This window comes from Macaca thibetana, chromosome 16 (genome assembly GCF_024542745.1).
Source record: "Macaca thibetana thibetana isolate TM-01 chromosome 16, ASM2454274v1, whole genome shotgun sequence".
NCBI classification, from domain to species: Eukaryota; Metazoa; Chordata; class Mammalia; order Primates; family Cercopithecidae; genus Macaca; species Macaca thibetana.
In genome coordinates this window covers 66,252,503-66,273,931 of record NC_065593.1, presented here as the reverse complement: position 1 = coordinate 66,273,931, position 21,429 = coordinate 66,252,503, and the positions used below count along the sequence as shown (strand labels likewise).

The 21,429-nt window shown below is 54.5% G+C and overlaps 2 protein-coding genes across 3 annotated transcripts in view; one reads left to right on the top strand and one right to left on the bottom strand.

The window, feature by feature from the left end:
- Positions 1–21,429, bottom strand: part of SDK2 (sidekick cell adhesion molecule 2) — a 312,130-nt gene that overhangs the window by 191,918 nt on the left and 98,783 nt on the right. The gene's annotated exons all lie outside the window — the stretch shown is intronic.
- Positions 11,536–21,429, top strand: part of RPL38 (ribosomal protein L38) — a 694,013-nt gene continuing 684,119 nt past the window's right edge. The window contains exon 1 of the mRNA XM_050765771.1: positions 11,536–11,547. The gene's annotated coding sequence lies outside the window, so the exon portion shown is untranslated. The remainder of the gene's footprint in view (positions 11,548–21,429) is intronic.

Genomic DNA, 21,429 nt, shown 5'->3' with positions numbered 1-21,429 from the left:
GAAGAGGCAGCTGAGGCTGGACATCAGGGAAAGCCCTGGGCTGGAGGCCAGGCCCTGTCCCGGCTGCGGCTGCCGCAGCTTCTTAGCTTCTCTAGTGGGAAGCATCGTGGAGCTCATCTAGCCTAACCTCTCTTTCTGGCAGATGGGAAAACCGACGTAGAAGAGACCGAGGGAGGATCAGAGCTAGATTTTCTGATACCATGTCACTCTGTCTTACTTGATAGCTCTTGGCCTCATTTTTTCCATCTGTTAAATGGGTATGAAGGTTTCACAGTCATCCACTGTCCCCTTCCAAGTCTAGGCTCTGCAATTGGGCCTTTTTGAGGATGTCTGGTTATGCCAGGAGAGCCTCTTTTCCCTGAGAGAGACCAAGCTTCTTGCTGGGGGAAGGGCTGGTGCTGCTGAATGCTCTTCATGGATATCTGCTCTACCCCATATTCAGGGCTGAATTTGTTGAAGTCCTAACCCTGGATACCCATGATTGTGGTCTTATTTATTATAGAAGTGGTTTTTGCAGACGTAATCAAGTTAAGATGAGGTCATGAGACAGGCCTCTAATCCCACATGACTGATGAAACAGACACACAGGAGAAGATGGCCACGTGAAGACAGATGAAGATGGGAGCAATGTAGGTGCCAGGACGGGAACGCCAGCACAGCTAGCAGCCCCAGAAACCAGAAGAGGCAAGGATGGGACTTCCCTTACAGACTGCAGAGGGAGCGTGGCCCTGCTGGCACTTTGATTTCAGCCTACTGGCCTCCACAACCGTGGGACAAGAAATTTCTGTTGTCTGAAGCCACCCAGTTATAGCACTTTGTTATAGCAGCAAATGGAACCACCCCCTCAGCTGCACCCCCCATATAACAGGCCAGCACTGCGTGGAGCCCCTTTCTGTATGCAGGTGTCCCAGACGCTGCCCTAGCAGAAGTGAGCCCCCTCTTGTATGCTCACATGTCCATCACGACAGCCCTAAACTTCTTGGAGCCTTGCTGGACCTGGTACACCTTGGTCATTTCTGTACCGTCAGTCCTTAATCTGGTGTCTTCCACAGAATAGGAGCTCAGTGGACATTGAGCAAGGGAATGAATGAAAGGGATTTTCTCGTCTCCAGGCTCTGTGATCATCCCTTACCTGCCCCTGCATCCCGCTGACCTATCACTTCTCATTCCTACTGGCCACTTCTCCATGTTCGGGCCTCCATTTGCCCTCCCTGGCCCCAGAACCACGTCATGACAGCTGCTCTGCAGTTGGGCCTGAGCTCAGCTAATGGTGACTGACGACATTCTGCGCAGCAGGGACCCTCGGGCAGCAGGATTGGCATGTTGGCGGGAGACACGGTGTGATTGATAGCCCTATGTGTTGATAGGTCCTTTCCAACCCCTTCCCCAGAGGCTGGCGCTTTCTGGGAAGGAGACCAACATGGCCCCCCTCCTCCGCCATTCACCCTTCTTTTTCTGTTGCCTCCCCTCTTTCCTGGAACTAAAACTCCTGCTTTTCCCCTGGTTGGCTGTGGATAAAGGGATGTTTAGTGTTCTCAGGCTCAGGCAGAGAATGAGGGGCTCCTTAGATTCCCCTTTTTCCTGCCAGGACACCCCCATCCAGACAGAGTGATGTGAGAGTCACATACCTACTGTGCCCTCTTCCCTCTAGCATGACTGGAACAAGGGCCTCCTTCCCAGGGCCCCTGTCTGCGGTCACGAGGGCCAGGCACCTCTGTGCTCTCTGCGTGTGATCCCTGAGCCCAGGTAGCACGACTGTCCCATTGCACAGATGAGAACACCGACGCTCAAAGACATGAAGTGACTTCGCCCAGGTTACACACATGGTCAGTGTAGACCCTGGGATTGGAATGCCAAGTCTCCATCTCCAAAGCCCACGTTCCTTCCACTGCAATGCATGAAGTGGGTTGGAAAGGCAATGGAGCCATCACTGGGTGCTCCCTCCTCGACCACGCAGAGGACTCACGCAGGAGCAAGGGTTCCATCTCCCCTCTGAGCACATCGTTCCCATGGACATGGGCTGCCGGGGATTGCCCGGGAAAGGCCAAACCATCACATGCATCCCATGGGTGAGGCCGTAGACGGCTGTCCAAGACCCACCTTCCTAGGCGTGTGTGGCCCTGGGCAGCCAGGCTACTTCTTTGGGCCTCGTTCCCTTTAGGGCATGATGAAGCTCGTCTCTGCCCACCCCTCCCCAGGGCACCAAGGAGTAAGCGAGAGCTGGCCTTTGAGGCAAGAAGCCCGGAGAACCATGGGTCTTGTCCCCAGCTGTGTGAGACCCCAAGACAGGCTCTCCACGGGGAACTGACACAGGGAGAGGGAGGGCCCCAGAAGCAGCCCTCGAGGGGGAGAAGGCCAGGAGCGTCCTAGGAGATCTTTGCTCACTCTAGCTAGGCCAGGGGCATACCGGGCAGGAGAGCAGGCTGGGAGCTAGGGTTTGGCAACGGACAAAGCCAGCATGGGAAAGGGAGAGTTTACAGGAAGGCGACAAGTTACCAGAAAGGACAATAAATTAATATAATAGGGCTGCTTGGCTGGTGACAGGGAATAAAACACATGGTCCAAAAGAGCCCCATGTGAGATTGTCAACAGGATGAATGAGAAGGGAAGAGGGAAACCGGGGAAAGAATGGGAACTGGAGGCTCACCGAGCAGCCTGTGGGAGGTGGCGAGGTGGCTGTCCTCACTGCACCACTACCTCCTCTGCCTCTTCTCAGATCAATGTTGGGACCAGAGCCTTCTCTCCAAACGGCCCCGCAGGATCCCATCCCCATCCTAGAACTCATTCCCTCCCTTTTGCACTGGCTCCCCCATCCCCACCTACCCAAGAAGGATGCCCCTACCTTGCCCTCTAGATTTTGGTGCCCTTGACTCCCATCCCAAGCAAATACCCTCGGCTCCTAGCCATAATGCAGAATATGCATTTCAACCATTCATTCGTTCACTCAAAGGTCAATTCATTCATTCAGCAAATGCTTTTTGAGCACCTACTATGTGCCAGGAGATGTCAGAGGGAGCAAGAAGGAAACCTCTGCCTCAAGGAGCTCCCAGGCCCACAGGGGAGATGGATGAGCTGCTTGGCAGTGGGACAAGTGCACGACAGAGCGAAGCACTTGATACATCAGGCTGCTGCGGAGGCACAGCTTACAGGGCCGTAATGGCCCTGGGGAAGGTGTCTCCAATGAGTATCCTAAATGGCACGAGCCAGGCGGGGCAGTCGGGAACACTCACAGGCAGACGGCGTCATTTGTGAAAAGCCAGGATGTGTGCAAGGAGTGGTGGCTTTTGGGAACTTTAGCTATTTCAGCACGATGGGGCTGGAGGGTGCGGGGCTGGGGGCTGCAAGGTGGAAGGAGATGTGGCCGGCCAGCACAGGGGCCGCAAGAGCAGGCCTAGGTGAGATGAACTCTGATCCAAGCCCTGGCTTTGCAAATTAGGACCTGCATGACCTTGGGCCAGTCAGGTAACTTCTTTGATCTGGTTCCTCTTTGAGGAGAAGAGAAGGGGCTGGGAATAATACATTAATATCTGCTTCAGAGGAGAAAATGCAGATGTATCTCTCAGCTTGGCTTCTGGGTTTTGAATGAATCAATGAATGAATGGTGAGGATCAGAGTCCTAGGCTTATAAATTACGTCTAGGTGCTTGGATGTCATCTGTGGGCGGTGGGGAGGCACTGGAGATTTTGAGCGTGTGTGTGTGTGTACGTGTGTGTGTGTGTGTGTGTGTGTGCATATGTGTGTATGTGTGTCCTGGGGGCTTGTTTGGGTGGCAGGATCAGCCCAAGGCCCCATAAACCCACTTATGTCTCCATCTCCAGCCTTTCTTAGAGGAGAGTCACGTGCAATGTGGGAAAGATGAAGTTGAGGATGGTCCTGAATGATCTTTGATGAGTATGCAATGAAGGACCCTCAATTCCTCAACACAGAGGATCTCAAAGTCATGACCCATCTTGTCAACCTTTCCTGCTCAGTGAACACCAGTTACAGGCCAGGCCCTGGCAACACAAAGAGGTGCAGACATGGCCCTGCCCGGAGGCCTTCGCAAGCTGGCCTGAGAGATAGGATTCACACTGTGAAGGATGACTAATGGTGTGAGGCATCACTGGGCATGGGGTCACTATGGATACAGGAGCCAGGCGGATGGGCACTTGGGCAAGAGTGGGGCCACTGAGGATTGATGGGGCAGTCAGGGGAGCTCCAGGGAGGAAGGGGACCCTGTGAGTCATTTGCTCACTGACCAATCCAGTGGCATTGGACTATCACTCTGTGCAGGGGGAAGGGAGCAGGATGATGTCGTCTTTGAGTTCATGGAGCTTAGCATCTACCAAGAAATGCAACGTTAAGCAGGGACTACAAGAGTAGAGGAAGGGGTGTGGATGGTGTGCAGGTGGTGATGGGAATGCATAATGCAAAGGAGAAACCTCTCGAAAAGGTCACCCTTATGGCAGACAGAAGCCAGGCAGAGGGAACAGCAGGGTAGGGAGTTTGAAGGGAAAGACAGCTTGGCCCATTCACGTCTGGCTCAGAACTGGAGGGGGGCCCTTGTGGTTGGAGTCGTAATGGCAAGAAGAGGAAAGGAAGAGGGAACAGGAGAAGAATGCGTGGGACCTGCACTGGCCTCATCAGTGAGCCACATCCAGGCTCCAGGGCTTTATCCTAATGCCAGTAAGAAGGCCCTGAAATGACATTGGCAGCCTGGCAGTTTTCTGCACCCCTCCTGGCAGTGCAGAGGAGTGTGGATGGAAGGAGGTAGGAGTGCAGGCTGAGAGTCTAGTTTGGAGGCTGCTGTTGTAAGACTCCAGGGCAGAGACGATCTCCCGGGGAGAAATACCTCCTTTGGTGGACTTCGTTTTCTTCTCTGTCCCATGGGGAAACTGTTCCCTGTCCAGAAGAAAAATGATGCTGAGGGGAGAGGAGGTGGCTTTTTCGCTCGGACTCTGGTGCTGACGATGGGGGTGGTGAGAAGAATGGGGATTGTGGAGCTGTTTCAGAGGTGGAATCAACAAAATCTGTGTTAGATTGGTGGGCGTGGGGTGTCTGAGGGAGAGGGCAGTGTCAGCAGTGAGGGCGAGGTGACCGAGATGGAAACACCGCAGCTGCTCTGGGGAGAAGATGCCAGGTCCAGTTTCGGGCATGTTGTGGCCAGCTGGTTATCCAGGTGGAATGTTCAGGTGCTAGCCAGGCCTGGACCCCAGAGAAGGGGTGTGGAGCCATCAGTTAGCACTTACAGGGGAACTGGAACTGCACACGTTTCAAAATTCCCAGAGAGAAAGGGGTGAGTGAAGAGGCAGTCTTTGCTGGGTACATCTCCAAAGTCTCCCCAGCTTCTTTTCCCGTCCCGGGTTCCTCAGCCCCATTCCTAGTCTGTGCAGGTGCAGTGAAAAAGAAGCAATGTGTATGAAGAGCTTGCAATGTGCCAGGTTGTCCCAGGTGATGCACCAAATCCACATGACAGTCCTTCAAGGTCACTACCACTTCTCCAACAGATGGGGAAGCAGCGACGCAGTGAGGCTGAGGATCAGCCCACGGTCACCCGGGAGTGAGCAGCAGAGGGATTCACAATTGGGGCCGGTCAAGTCCTTGGTTGGGGCCGGTCAAGTCCTTGGTTGAGCCCGGTCAAGTGCTTGGTTGGGGCTGGTCAAGTCCTTGGCTCCAGCTCTCGTCCCAAGGTGACCTACTGCCTCACTAAGCCCCAGGTGAACAGGAAGGGCTGCTTGCTCTCTGTTCTCCACTGTTTTCTCCCAAGCCAGGGACTGAGGCCTTCCACTCCTCCATCTATCTCCTGCTCTCTGTTGACTCTCTGACACTGCAGGGTCGCCATCCAGTACAGCAGATCAATCTCTCTATGGCTCATCTGCTCCCACTGCATTTATCCCCTGATGGTCGAAGCTTTTATTTCCGGGTGAGAGGAGCATCCCCTGGCCATCCCCAGGCACAGATAACTTATGGACCAATCAATACACCCATTAACCTTTGGACCATGGCACCGACACAGGTGCAAGGAGCCGGGGGAGCAGGCCTCGCCCCTGCACCTCTGCCATCCTTGAGGTCCCTGAGCTCTGCGCAGCTTCTACAGCTCCTTCTGGGGGCTCTCACGGGGTCTTCTCATTGTTGCCCCCTCTTCTGTCTTTCTTGAGCTCTCTTATACCATTTTGGCTACCTGAGCCTTCTGTAAATACCTCCTTTAGGGACTTATCTTTCTTTTCTGTCATATGGGGAAACTATTTCCCTGTCCAGAAGAAAGATGATTCTGGGGAGAGGGGCGGTGGTTTCGTTTGTAATGAGCGAAAAGCATGCATGAGTGGGAACCGGGAAGTCCTACAGTCAGTACCAAGGATGGGGGCGGCTGAGGGAGGACCAGGCTGGAAAACAGAGATTTCACTTGGGTCTGCCTCTACCACTGGGGGCTGGGAGACTTTGGAAAGGCCACCTTACACCTCTGTGCCTCAGTTTTCTCATCTGAAAATGGAGGTAGCATCGTCAGTATGAAGAGTGGAATGATTATGAAACAAGGCAGGCTAGGATGCTGCCTTGTTAACAAACCATGGCCAAATTAGGTCAGGGCACTGGGTGGAGTAGGGTTCCCCAAAATTCATTTCCACTTGGAATCTCAGAGTGGGACCTTAATTTGGAAATAGAGACTTTGCAGGTGTAATTCTTCCTGTTAAGATGAGGCCATCCTAGATCAGAATGAGCCTTAAATCCAATGGCTAGTGCCCTTACAAGACGACCAGGTGAAGCCACAGACACATGCGGGGAAGACAGCCATGGGAAGATGAAGGCAGAGATTGCAGCGATGTATCCACAAGTCAAAGAGCACCAAGGGCTGCCGGCAAACACCAAAAGCTAGAGACAGAGATGCAACAGGTTCTCCCTCAGTGCCTCCAGAAGGAACCCACTTGGCTGACACCTTTACTTTGGATTTCTGTGCTCCAGAACTCTGAGATGATATATTTATGTTACCTGAGTCACCCAGTTTGTGGTATTTGTTATGGCAGCCACAGGAAACACATAGAGTTGGTAACGAGGTAGTGGGAGAGATTTCCTTAACACAGGACCCATTCCTGCCGCCCAAGTGGGGTGGAGTGAAATTCTCTATGGACATGCGCAGGGTGGAGGGAAGGGGGGAAAACCCTTCCACATCTTGCATTCCAGTCGAACCTTTACCTGAAGACGGGGGCAGCTAGCTTCTTTATGCTTTGCTCTAGCTTCTTGTCTCCTCTCTGGCATCCGTTTATGATAGTCCCCGCCTGCATTAGTCCATTTTCACACTGCTATAAAGATACTGCCTAAGACTGGGTAATTTATAAAGGAAAGAGATTTCATTGACTCACAGTTCTGCATGGCTGGGGAGGCTGTGGGAAACTTACAATCATGGCAGAAGGCGAAGGGGGAAGCAAGGCCCATCTTACAAGGCAGCAGGAGAGAGAGAGTGCAGGGGAAACTACCAAACACTTATAAAATCATCCATCAGCTCTCATGAGAATTCACTCACTATTGTGAGAACAGCATGGTGGAAACCGCCGCCATGATCCAATCACCTTCCACAAGGTCCCTCCCTTGACACTTGGGGATTACAATTCGAGATGAGATTTGAGTGGAGACACAGAGCCACACCCTATTGCCTCCCTAGGATCTGTGGAACACCAAGGATCCTATATACTGCGGTAAGGGCTGTAGGCCCCTGGCACGGGTGGAGCTTGTACTGCTGGTTGGGTGGGAGTGATGATGTCCAAATGGCACTACCACATGCATCCCTTTCACCTGGTCCTATGGGTCTCACTCCCCATTAGCATTCTCCAACCTTCTCCCCATGATGGTCTTAACAAATGTCATGGCACCATGTTAATTTTCAGAAGGGAACCATTTTGAGCATCTGTTAGTGGGAACTACCATGCCCCTTGTGGCCCCAGTAGAGCATCTAGCTACAAACCCATAGCAAAAGGGGACCCCGTCTGTGTTCTCTGGCAAGGCTCATAAGACCCTCCCCAATCACCAGCCCCAGGGAGGCTTGAGGGACCTCTCTGGGGTGTCTGACTATGCCAGTCACTTACTTCCTGACTCTCTAACCCTGGTTTCCATCACCTTCTCCTAGTCTTCCTCCTTTTCCCGCCCTTCCTTCCCTGCCTTCCTTCTGCAGTTCTGAAATGTTTGATGTTTCCAGCTTTCTGCTCTGATCTTCCTCACTCCCACCCTCATCCCTTGGAGAATTCAGCTGCTTTTCTTTTCTGCTTTTAGCTATGGCCTGGATGTGAATGCCTCCCAGATCTTTAACCCTGATTTCTTGCCTGTATAAGTCAACTGTATTTTGATGACCTCCAACATGCTCAAAAGTTTAAAATATCCAAAGCTGAGCTCTGGTCTCTGCAAGCTTGTAGCTGTCCCGTAATTTTCTAATATAGTTAGCGGTCTTGTTTGCACAGTCGTCCAAGCCAGAAATAATGGTGCCATCCTTGGATTCTTCCCTGCCCTTCTCCCACCTCTGACCACCCACACACCCCCAGGTCCTGTGAGCCCAGCTGTCTGTTCCAGTTGTGGTGCATAACACGGCGTCTGGTCCACCGTCGGCATTCAATAAATATTTTCTGAACTAACAAATTAGTCCTGCTGGGTTTACCTGCTAAGTATTCCTTAAACTGGCAGGCCACCCCTGCCCCATCTCTGATCCAGATTCCATCTGCCAGGCCCTTACCGCCTCCCAGCTGCCAGTCATTAGCCCAATCTACTTAATTAAAGGGATTTCTAACCATGTGCTTCCTGTTCAAATTCCTTCAATGGCACCCCATTGCATACAGGATAAAATACTTCTCAATGAGGAACATGTAGTTCTTTTTGTCACTGAACCAGAGACATGGTGGAAATTCTGGAAATACTGATTCCATGGAAGGTCTTAACAACTTGTGGTTTCCTCACAAACCACACACCCTTTCCCCTGGGCCTTCACTCCTGTCAATCCACTGCCTGATGCCTGTGGCCTGTGCCCACCCACCGGCTTCTCCTGGACACTGCCAGTCAGCCACAGAGTGGCTGAGGTGCCTCTCCCTATCGGTGCCTTCTAATCTCCATCATGGTGCATTACAATGATCTCTATGCATTCGTCTCTCTCTAGAGACCAGATGTTCTCAAGGGGGGTGATTCTGAACTCCTGCCTCCAGCTCCCAGGGGACCCCTGGCGATGTCTGGAGATGTTTTTGGTCGTCACAACTGGAGGGAGGGGGATGTTATTAGCATCTAGTGGGTAGAGGCCAGGCTAAATGTCCTACGATGGACAGGACAACCAAGAACGATCCAGCACAGAATGCCAACCATGCTGAGGCTGAGAAGCCCTGGGCTAGACAGGAGCGAGGTCCATGTCTGTCCATTCCCACCTCCAGGGCCTTGCCTTGAGCCTGCCACACAGTAGGCCCTCATTGTGTGTCTGCTGAGTGAACATCCCCACAGCCCACCCCAGGCCTAGAGTGAAATCGGATCACTTCTTCTCCAAACAGGAGGGCTGGGCTATGAAGAAAGGGTACGGGTTGCCTCCCAGGCCTGAGTCAGGAGGCAGGGGAGGAGGCCATGGAGAGTACTGTCCTTCAGAGAGGAGCCACTTCCTCCAGGAGCCCGGGCGGATGCGACCAATTTAGCTAACAAGTTGCCAGGGCTGTGATGACGTTGCCAGACAATGAAATTGCCCTTCTTATCAACATGGACTGCCAGACTGATGAGACAAACAAGCCTGTTAATTAGGCCTGTAATGGCAGCCGCAAAGGGTACAGCATTTCCAAGGAAACGGGGGGCTGGAGGCTCTCTCTGGTCCCACCAGAGATGGGGCATGCAGTGGGGCTTAGTTGCATTCTAGAGAGGAAGGCAGGCTCATCTCACCGTGGCCATGGCCCCACGAGGCCTGGGCCCGAGAGGGTGGTTAGCGTGTCTGTCTTCAGTCACAGGCTTCCCAGGGACAAGGCACAGTGCAGTTAACTCTGTTGTGGCCCTCGGTGTAGTGATTTGCCCAGACAGGCACTTAATAAAGGTATTTAATAAAGATGAGTATAAACATCAAAGGGTCCCTCTCCTCTTTCAGGTTCCATCTTTCTCTCTCTTCCTCTCCAGCCGTTCCTCAGACGCCCACCTTGTTCTTGTCTTTCTCAGAGCCTCTCTGTCCAGCCCTCTGTGTAACCCTCATGACCCTACGGGACACAGGCATAGCAGCGCTCCATCAAGCAAGACCCGGAGAGGTCTCCTCATCGGTATCCCCTTTGGCTGGTACGTGTTGGTGGGATGTGCCAGTCACTGCCTCCCGACCCCATTCCTCGGCATCCCTGGTCCTGCAGCCAAGGACACAGGTAGGCGTGCAGCCAGGCCACACTCTGGGGCCCCGGGGCCGACTGGCACGGTGGCTTGGCCTGGATTCAGAGGCAGGTTGCCGAGCCTGGAGGAATGACATCCCCAGAGCAGGCGGGCACATTCCCTGGCAGTCTGTCTGGTCATTGGGCAGTGGCCAACCACACAGGTTTGTGTCCCAGCAAGAGTGCAAACAGTCTGGGACACCCCACGTCCCTGGACACAGGCCCTGAGGCCCTCTAGGGAAACACCTAACTCCAGATCATCACTACTTCCCACCATCATTTCCCTGGCACAGGGAGGTCCTCTCCACCTCCGAGACTCAGGTTCCCAAACGCTCTGTGCTGCCACTTGGACCACACCCAGCTACAGATGTGCCAGCAAGCCTCCCAGAAAGGACCCTCCCCCACCCCCTACCCCCCAGACAAATTGGGGAACCCACTTGGGCATCACCAGCACCTTTCTTGCAGCCTTCTCTGTCTTCGCCAGGCTCCCTGTCACCAGCAGGCCCCTTCAGCCTGCCCTCCAGCTCCTTCAAGGAAGTGCCTCTTTGAGACTCTGCCCCCAAAGAAGGGTCATTATTGCTAATGCCTTTTCTCCCCCATCTGTTGTGATTGTTTACACTCCACTTGCTAATTAGAGACTAATTAGCTGGTGCTGAAATTCATCACTTTCCAAACACAATGCGGCAGCAGGAAAAGCACAGTGATGCCGGCAACATCTGCACCTCTGCTTGCAGCCAAGACGCCATTCTGCTCCGCCTGCTCCCCCTCCTCCTCCTTCCCCGCCTCCTCCCCTCCTCTTCCTCCTCCTCCTCCCTACCCTAGGGGCTTCTAGGGGCTTCCAGTAAGCCCCTAGAAGCCTGGGGATGTCTGCACTTTTATTCAGCAACCACAGGACAGTGCAGTGCGGTGGCTGGTAGGAGAGACTCAGTCCATCCTTGCTGAAGGAATGAATGCTTGTGTATGAATGAATGAGGATCAACGAGCAGATGCAAGAGTGGGTCTGCTGCTGGGGAAAGGGAAGTGGAATTAAATAGCTGGTAGGCAGCGAGACACAGCTGTCCACAATTCGGAGGAGGGTGGCACTGGGCAAGGCAGGGACCAGGAAAAAAGCATTCCTGGGACAGAGAGGCAGCGCTAAAGAGATGACGCCGGCAGACGCCTGAGCTCTGCGAGGCCTGGGGGGTATGGAGTGGAGGGTGCAGGGACAGCATGGGGGGGTGGTGGGAGAAAAGACAGACAGGAAGGAGAAGGAGAAGTCAAGTCACAAAAGGAAGGGGCAGGAAGACGCACAGAGGCAGAGCGTGAGACCGGCAGGGCAGCAGGGAAGGCCGGTGGAGGGGAGCCAGAGGTCTTGGAGTCCTGGCGCTGGCTGGCTCTGGTGAGGAGGTGTGACTGCATCCTGGGATTGAAACCATCCATTTGCATGACAGCCGAGAGTGGCGCAGGCCTAGGCCCTGATCTTTCTTCCTCTCATTTAGGGGAAAGCGGCTGCTATTACCCAAACTCCCCTTCTTCTCAGTAGGCTGCAGGCAGTGGGCCAGGCTCCCTGGACTCCTTTGCATCTTCTAGGGCTCCCTGTGCGGATACTCTGTGATTGGCCGATCTGCGCGCTGCTGGGTCTAACGAACCCAGGAGGAGGGAGGCAGCCTGAGACTTCAAGGGGCAGATGGGGTCTCTAGCCCAGGCCTCAGTGCACAGTTTGAGGAGGAGTCCCCAGGACATCCTGGAATCTGGAGGAGAAAGAGTGGAACCTCTTCCCTGCCCATCTCACAGTGACATCCCAGAGGACACCGCCAATCCCCTACAGCCCTGACCAGGAAACCGAAGGTGGCCTCGACGCCAAGCCTCATCCGTGTGTGACGACAGCACGGGGCTGCCCTCTCTTGTGCATGGGTTGCGTACATTTCCTGTCCCACCTTCCTTGAGAGCAGGATTATGGGAGTCACAGCCACGCAGGTTGCAATCCCCGCTCTGCCGCTTTCTGCTGCTTTCTGCCGCTTTCTGCTGCTTTCTGCTGCGCGGCTTAGAATGCGCTGCATAACTTCTCTGAGCTCATCTGTAAAATGGGGATGTCCGCCCTCCCTCCTGGCGTTGCTGACAGGACAAATGACATGATGGCTTCATCTTAGGCACGGTGCCCGGTACTGGTGTGCACTTGCTGGGCGAATGGTGGGTTGGGGCACTCTGCAGTCCGGCTGCCTCCTGGGGAACATAGACTGTTTCCTTCCTCCCCAGTCTTGCTTCACAGGCAACACATGTGTGCTCACACGTGTGCTGGTGAACACTTAACATCCTGTTCCCCAGGAAAAATAAAAAAGCCGGATTGCCCACCATTGCCAATTTCCCTGGTGTAAATGCTCCAGCCATGGCTGATTTGAAGCTATCAGTGGGACATCACGGGCCACAGACTGGGAAGAGAGGTGCACAGTGAGTACCGGCTCTGGCACACCATTGCCTGCCCATCACCAAAGGAAGGGTGTGGAGCAGAAATCTCTCTATCTATGGACGTGGCTGGCAGGGGGCTGATTAGGAACCTGGGTGGGGCCAATCAAGTTCCTGGCACACAAAGCTGCTTGGATCAGAATGATCACTGTTCACGTGGGGAGAAGGCAGGGGGCGGCTGGGGTGATGGATGCCCTCCATAAGGACCACGCCCACCCTGACACTTTTCCTCTTCTGATTTCACACATCTTGGAAACTCTTACCTGGTTCCACCTGCTTTGCCTACACTAGCAAGCAAATCCCAATTTCCCCGCCCTGCAGTTCATGGACCAGAGCACACCTGGGCTATATCAGCATCACCCAGAGGGCTTGTTAGACCACAGAGGTGCAGGGCCCCACCCACGGCCTCTAATATAGCAGGTCTGGGTGGGGCCTGAGATTTGCATTTCTAGCAAGTTCTCAGGTGATGCTGCTGCCTCACAGGCCACCCTTTGAGAACCACTGGCCTAGCGGGAGGGCTGGGTCAGCAAGCAGGTCACTGGGATCCAGACAGCTGCAGGCTGTGCTGTTGTGGAGGATTCGGTGTTGGGAGTTCAGAGGCTCTTTTCATGCCCCAGAAGAAGCTATGACTTACTTCCTTGTTGGTGTTCCACCCCAACCCCTCTCCAGCCTCCTTCCGAGGCTTCCACTGAACCCCCCACCTCTCTGCCCTCTAACACCCTCCAAGCGTCCAGGCTGGGTGACCTGGGCACCTCCCGCCTCTCTTTGTACCAGGGCTAAGTGTGCAGATGTCTTTTCAGGCAGGGGAAGAGCTGACCAGGGGGGCCACACAGAGACAGCTGGGGCTGCTGGCTATTGTCCTAGAGGCAGCAGAACACGCTGCCCCCACGCCAGCGAGGGGCGCCGCAGAATCACTCATTGCTTTCCTTCTCCAAGGCTCCATGTGCAAGCAATGCACAACTAGTTTCTGCCTCACATCCCCTGGCCATGCTGGGGGCAGGTGACAAGGGTCCACTGGGGACTTCTTTTAAGTTGGGGGGGCTACAAAAGTGGCTCCAGAGGGCAAAGGAGACTGCAGCCCCGCTTCCTTCCCTCCTCTGCTTTCCTGCTGATATTCTAATCTCAGCCTCCTGAGTAACTAATCCCCCTAATGGGATCAACATGTCTGTCCCTGCACTTTATTTACATAATGGGACAGGGAGGCCTCCCTCTAAACAGGTTGGAGGGCCGCTGGGTGGAGGGGCAGGAGTGAGATCTGGGGTGCAGGAGCATTAGCTCACCCTGAGGCTTTGGGGACTGTGAGGATGGATCTTAGCATGGTGCTGGTCGGAGGCGACGGCTCAGGATCACGACTCATGTGCACGCATGTGCGTGTGTGCGCGCGCATCATGTGTGACTGGGCCCTCGGTTAATACTCAGCCGCAGATATTAATCCCTTTTTATGCAAAGAGACGATGGATTGTGAGCCCTGAGATATCAAACTTGAAATTCAGCCAAACTCCTGCCCTGCTCCCCTTGCCCCTGCCAAATGGCCACGTCTGTTAACGAGGGAGATAAACGGAGAGGCCATCAAAGCAGATTTCCAATCTGTCGATTTCGCTTTGGGGCCTTCAGAACTCGATGGTTCACCTCCCGCTTCTGCCCCGACTCCAGCCTCCTCTGCCTTCGATTCCCACTTTGTTCCCCAGCCCCCATGCTTTTATCTCCCAAAGTTGGATCTATTGACCCAGCTCATAAGGGCTCCTTTCATCGGGCTCCAGATCTGCTAATGGAGAGGCAGGCGGAGGGGCGGAAGGGATGGAGAAGTGGGTTCTGCAGCCTGGAGCGTGGGGGCTGGGGAGAGGGGGAGGTTTGGGGGGATGAGCAGGTTGCCAAAGCAGACTGAAGCCTGTGTGGGTGGGGATGTGCCCAGCCTGGGATGGAGGAGGAGGCAGAAATCAACTCAGGGAGGGAGAATTGCACCTAAGCAGGGGGAAGGAAGGCCCTTCTCAATGTGCCAATCCAATGGTGCATCTCCTGCTGCATTGACTCAGTTTCCCCACTTCAAATTCACTTTGCTCTTCTATTGTCTTGCCAGGAAGCACCCTGAACTCATCCTTATGAGTGAAAATAAAAAATGACACCAGGGGAAGAATAACAAAACAGTTTCCCCATTCACAAACCCCCCAATAGCTAAAAGAAAACGGGATGAAGAGTGCGGAGGGGTCGCCTGTGCACTGACCTGACCTGGCACACAGTCCCCACTGATCTCTTCAGAATGGGTGGTTTTATTTCCATTCTGCAGATGGTAAGAGTGTAGATAGGTAACTTACAGCTGGTGCCTGGGAGACAGACTTCTGACTCCAGGAATGGCGGTTTTCATTGCGCTTGGCCTGGCAGGAAAGGTTCAGTGAATATTTGTAGTAATAGCACAGACTCAGAAGCCAGACAGACTGACCTCCAGTAGGTGCCACAATTGTGCAGATTTTATCGACAGGGAAACTGAGGCACAGAAAGGTCAAGCAGCTTCCCAAAGCCACCCAGATACAAATCAGCTGGCCAGTCTGCTGGCTCCTGAGTCTGTACTCCAGCCGCTCCACCAGGCTCCGATTTCTTCTTTGTTTTCAACTCCCCTTACCAGCTCCCCCGGGCCCCCACCCATCTCTCCGTCTCCTTTTAAATGCATCACTTCGGGTCTTCTGCCAGAAACTCACCATGTGATGCTGGGGCCTCGGAGCCCTAATCCAGGACTCTGGCTTTAAAATGTGCAAAGATAGCTCTTTCAATAAATACAAAAATAAGTAAAATAAACGTACACAGGTGACATTTGAAAAGATGAACGGATGAGCAAACTACCTCCTGGCCTCCAAATGAACAGAATCAAACAGGTTCTCGCCTACACCCAGGCCACCCAGGGCCACACTGGGGATTCAGGGAGGGCAGCTCCGGAGAAACACTGTGATTCCTCTGGAAGCACCCAACTCTACCACGATCAGAGGAGAGGAGAGGAAGAGGACAGGAAATCACATTAGCGGGTGCCCAGTGTATACCACAGCCATTTCTTCTCAGCCTTAAGAGGCTAGGAGTCCCACCTTGGCCTCAGTGTCAGCACTTTCTAGATGGGGCACTGACCAGTTAGCAGCAGAGTGGGCCTAGAAGCCAGGCCTTTGGACTCCCTTGCCCTGGGCCCAGGAGGTCACCCATTGCTGCTCTAACCTTCAGGGCACTTAGTTTCTGAACCACCAGGTGCCCTTCTGATCTCCTTTGTAGATCCTGGAAGCGTTCTCTAGAACATAGTGAGCCTCTATGAGGAAGGGGGCAGGTGACCTCAGGAGAAGGCTGGAGAAAGAACAGGTGGAGTGGCCTTACCACGGTGCCCTGCCTCAGTTCCTTAGAAGCCCCCATCCCCAAAGAGAAGAGGAACCAGGGTATGTCCCGCACCCCAAATCTCCCAAGGAACTAAGGAGAAGCTTTGGGGATATTTCCTTGTCGCGTGAAATGTGTTTGGCCATCACTCCCTGGAGAGGCTGAGCAGACCCCTTAAAGAGAAAGAACAACCGTTAACGGGGACAGCCAGAAATCATTCATCTGTCATCAAAGGGAAGTGAAGTCTGTGAGGGAGGCAGTCCGGGAGCGCCGGGGCAGGGTCAGCGGGAAGGGAAAGATTAAACACCCAGCCATACATCAGCCCTGCTCAGCTCAGCACAGCCAGGAGTGGGCAGAGGCCAGCAGAAGAGGGCGGGCCAGATGGGGACGCTGATGGGGAGAGGCGAGAGGGAGATAGGGGGTGGTGGGGGGCGAAAGCACAGCTAGGGTTCAGATCCAAGGATCCTTTGGTGAAAGCAAGTGACACAGCATCGGAGTCACATACGAAATGTTTTGCTTGGGTGGCAGCAAGAGCCTTGTTGTGGGTGGAACTGAGTCCCACCAGAGGATACAGTGAAGCCCTCAGCCCTGGGACCTGTGAATGTGACCTTCTTTGAAAATAGTCTTTGCAGAGGTAACCAAGTTGAGATGTCATCACGAAGATGGCCCCAATACAATTTAACTGGTGTCCTGAGAAGAACAGAGAATGTGGGCAGAGACACACGGGGGGAATGCCATGTGATGACAGAGGCGGAGACGGGGTCATGTGGCTGAGCCGTGGTACCCAGGATGGGCGGTCCCCAGCGGAGACGGGGTCATGTGGCTGAGCCGTGGTACCCAGGATGGGCGGTCCCCAGCGGAGACGGGGTCATGTGGCTGAGCCGGGGTACCCAGGATGGGCGGCCCTCAGCGGAGACGGGGTCATGCGGCTGTGAGCCGGGGTACCCAGGATGGGCGGCCCCCACCGGAAGCTGGAAGAGGTGGGGAAGGATTCTGCTCAGAGCCTCCGAGGGAGCAGGGCCCTGCTGACACCCCGAGGTCACACGTCCCACCCTCAGCAAGGCAATAGAATCTATGAGCACCCTCAGAGCAGCTGTGAGGACAGCTCTGGCTGGGGAGAGGCAGCTGGGCCCCAGGGGGCTGGGGCACCAGCAAAAGGAGGTGCCCTGGGGTCTGCAGGGGATGGGCTGCAGTGTGTGGAAACAGCTGCCTGCTAGGAGCTCTCCACCCTTCTAAAAGGTAGACCAGGCCAGAGCCAGGCTCTCCCTGCTGGTGGAGCGGATGTGGGGCATGGCTCATCCCCAAGCCGCAGATGACATCAGAAGGACCAAGGCCAGCTTGGACAGCACACTTAGCACACAGGTGCCTCGCTGGGTACTCCATCCCATCCCCTCTCGACATCCTCACCTCTGTCTTAGCAGGACAATACCGCACCACCCCCATTTCACAGACAAGGACCCTGAGATGTGTAGAGAGGTGAGTGCCCATGGTCCACTTCATGACGACGTCAAGGCTAGAGCTCGCTCCACCGTCCCTCCATCTCTCCCTGCTGGCTCTCCATTTCTTGTGGCATGTTTACCTTCCTGATTTCGCCTGCTTTTGTTTGGTTTGATGTGAAAATGAATTTGCCCAGAATGCATAGCGGCAGAAGGAAGGGGGCTCAGGGCGGAGTTGTGCTGAGTGACAGGAATGTGCGGACGTTGAATTAAAAGCAGCTTGGCACAAACAGAATCCAGCTACAGAATATTCGAAATGTATTTAGAGCCCAGTGGGAGATCCTAGTCAATCGGGCTCGTGGTTTGGTGGTAACCACCTAGGCTGGGATGCAAGTCCAGGCCTGTTCTTGCCTATGTGCCCTGAGGACAGCCCCGAACCTCTCTGAGCCTCAGCTTCTTCTGCTGATAAACAGTGACAATGGCATCTCTTTTACAGGAGCATCGCGACAAGGATTAAATAAAGCAGCGTCTGTAAAGTGCGTGTTGCCAACTGCCAAGTGTCATACAATGGTGAGGTTGTATTTTTGGATTCTCTGCTTCTAGGGATGTCTAAAGTACCTGGGACTGGCCCATCCCATCACAGTGCACGCAGTGTGCTGGCCCCAAGTCCCTCTCTGGGGGCTGTGTCTCTCTGTCTGACCCTCCACGCTTTCCACCCCTGGTGCCTTCTGAGGTGGGTTCCCATCGACCAGCACGGCTGGGAGAACAAAGCTGAGGTTGTGACTTGCCTGACAGCAGCAGGGGCAGCTCCCAGTGGGGATGGCTGCTCCTGCAATGGAGGGGGTGCTACAAGAGAGGGCAGGGGTCGTCCCATCTGTATGTGCCTGCAGCAGCCCTGACTTGGCCTCCTGGGCGCCCGCTTGGTGGAGGGGGCTGGTGAAACAGCTTAGCAGGAATGAGAGAAACCTGCAACAAGCAAACTCCAGCCAGGGTCCGGGGGCATCGCGGGGCCCTCAATGAGCAGCCGGGGCCCGGGGGGCAGCACGGGGCCCTCAGTGAACAGCCGGGGCCCGGGGGGCATTGCGAGGCCCTCAGTGAACAGGTGGGACCCGGCGGGCATCGCGAGGCCCTCAGTGAACAGCCGGGGCCCGGGGGGCATTGCGGGACCCTCAGTGAACAGGTGGGACCTGGCGGGCAGCACGGGGCCCTCAGTGAGCAGTGCGCTGCTGGGCAGGCTGGGCCTCTGTCCCCTCAACAAGGAGGGGTGGAGGCAGGGCAGGATTATGAGGCAGCAAGGGGAGAGCAAGGCCCCAGGGGAAGGGTCAGCCATGGAGAGGTAGCAGTGGAGGGGTCTTGGGATTCGGGGCCTCTGGCAGGGCCAGGCTGGGACCCGAGGACACTTGGTCTCCCTCCCTGGGCCTGCAACAGGCCTGAAACTCATGCCATTTGGTGGCCCTCTTTAAGAACACAAAATATCAAATATAAAATTAGGTGCTAAAGTCCAGAAAGGGCAGGAGATGCCCAGAAATGACTGCAGCCCCACAAGCACCCGGAAGTGAGGACATTTATAAGACACCCTTCCCCAGGCCCTGGAGTGCGTGACTGGGATCCGGGGAGATTGGTGTGAGTCCTGGGATGGGGGCCGGTCACAAGTTCTAGGCCCACGCCACCTCTGCAGCAGAGGCAGGTCCCCTCCAGGGCGCAGCTTCCTCATCTGCAAGAGAGGGGATGGGAGAGGGGAATCCGAAGGTCTTTCCCAGCTGTCATTTGTTCATTGCTTCTGGGATTTTACGAATAGGGATGAGTGACCAGCAGCCTTCCATTGACTGGGGACACTCAGCTCCCTGCCCTCTCATCCAAGATGTGGGGACTCCAGAAGGGCTGGGAAGGGGAGGAGGAGGAAAGGCTGGAGTGGGATGGCCTGCCCTCCCTAGGGTTGAGGCAGTGATGGTGCCTGCACCCTCACAGGTGTGGTGTGTGTGGGGCTGTCCTTCCGATGTCCTCAAAGAAGGCACACCAGGGCAGATGCCATGCTACTCACATCCCCTGGGAAAGGATTCCCCACCCCGAGGACAGGTGTGTGACACAGCCCATCCCTATTCTTCCATATGCAGAAGCAGAGTCTACGTAAGCGACAGCCCAATGATCGTTTCCTCCTCCCACTAGACAAATTTGTCCTCCCACAAAGACAAATATTTTCTTCAGAGGAAAATATCACCTTCCCCAGACTCTTCCGGCAATCGACACTGGAGTTATTCATACAAGGGATGTGGCTGGGCAAGTGTACCTTGATGTAGATGTGGCCACGAGTCTGAGCCCGAGAAGAGCTACTGGCCCAGGTTGGTGCATGGGCACTGCCCTTGGGGAACAGGGGCAGGCCAGCCTCCCACCTTCTTCCAGAGTCCAACCTGACCAGCTTCCCGCTAGGAGAGGCACAAGGGCCAGGCTTGCCTCCGGGAACCCCAAGGTGCAGGCGGAAAGGCAGCCTCCATCCCTGGGTGATGCCGCTCTGCAAGTGTGAACTGAGTGCCTCCTGGGTGAGGCCGCCCATGGGTCCCAGACACTCATCACAGGGAGAAGGCAGACACTCAGAGAGAGATGCAAGTGCTCTTAAACTGCAGGCAGAGGGATGCTAGGGGACACCAGGAGAGCTCCACGGAGGAAGTCACCCTTCAGCATGGTCTTGAAGATGAGTGGAAAGGCGGTAACATGAGCACAGTGTGTTTGGGACACAGGAGATAGTTTCATGTGGCCAAAGGTCAGGGCACCTGGAGGCAAGGAGACGCTAAAGGTTTATCCCATAATGACGGTCCCCTGTATGTACAGAGGCTTTCCACATCCTTTGTCTTCGATGGACTCATTTAAACTCCCACAACAAACTGTGAAGCTGGCCTAGCCCTGTCATCCTCAGGTTGCAGCTTCAGTGACTTCCTTCAGGAAACCTTCCTCGACTCCCCAGTGGATGGACTGAGGTCTGCCATGTTGTTCTCATAGTTCCTCCTCTTCACAGCATCATCACTGCCATTCCCTTGCCTGTCTCCCCACTCGCGCTGAGCTCTGTGAGGACAGGGACTTGCCTGGCACATTGATCATTGTGTCACTGTCAAAGTCTGCAATGGGATCTGGCAGAAAGAAGGTTCTCCACTTATTGGATGGATGAGTGGATGGATGGATGGATGGAAAGAAGGAAAGACAGATGGATGGATGAACAGATGGATGGATGAATATGTGTATGTATGCACATGTATATGGATGGACAGAATGGATACATGGACAGATGGATAACGGATAGATGGATGGACAGTGGATGGAGGGTTGAATTACCTAGCAGTCCCAGAATCAAGTCACATCATGTCAAAATCATGCCAAAAATCACCTCAGAAAGCATCTAACTTAACCTCTTCATTTCACAGGGAGGAAACCGATCAGGGAGGGGAAATGGCTTCCATGACACTTTTGAGGGGAAGCAGGGAGCAGCTGGGGTCAGAGTTCGGGAGTGCAGCGCCCATGCCAGGACCTGCTCTTCATCCAGGGTGCTGGGGCAGCAGGTCCTTCACTGTCGGGAGTGAATTACAGATCTCAGGTCACTGGGACCTCCATTCCCTGGACCTGTCTTCTGCAGAGACAGGCCTCCCAAGCACACCCCCTTGTCAAGGCTCCTTCCTTGGGCCTCCACTCCTTCCTTGGGCCTCCACTCCTTCTTCCTTGGGCCCCCACTCTGTCTTCCTTGGGCCTCCACTCCTTCCTTGGGCCCCCACTCCTTCTTCCTTGGGCCCCCTCCTGTTGCATTTTAAAGATTTTCATAGTATGTGGTTTCGCCTAATAAAGCATTCTCAACACACACACACACACACACACACACAGTGGAGTCCCAAGGA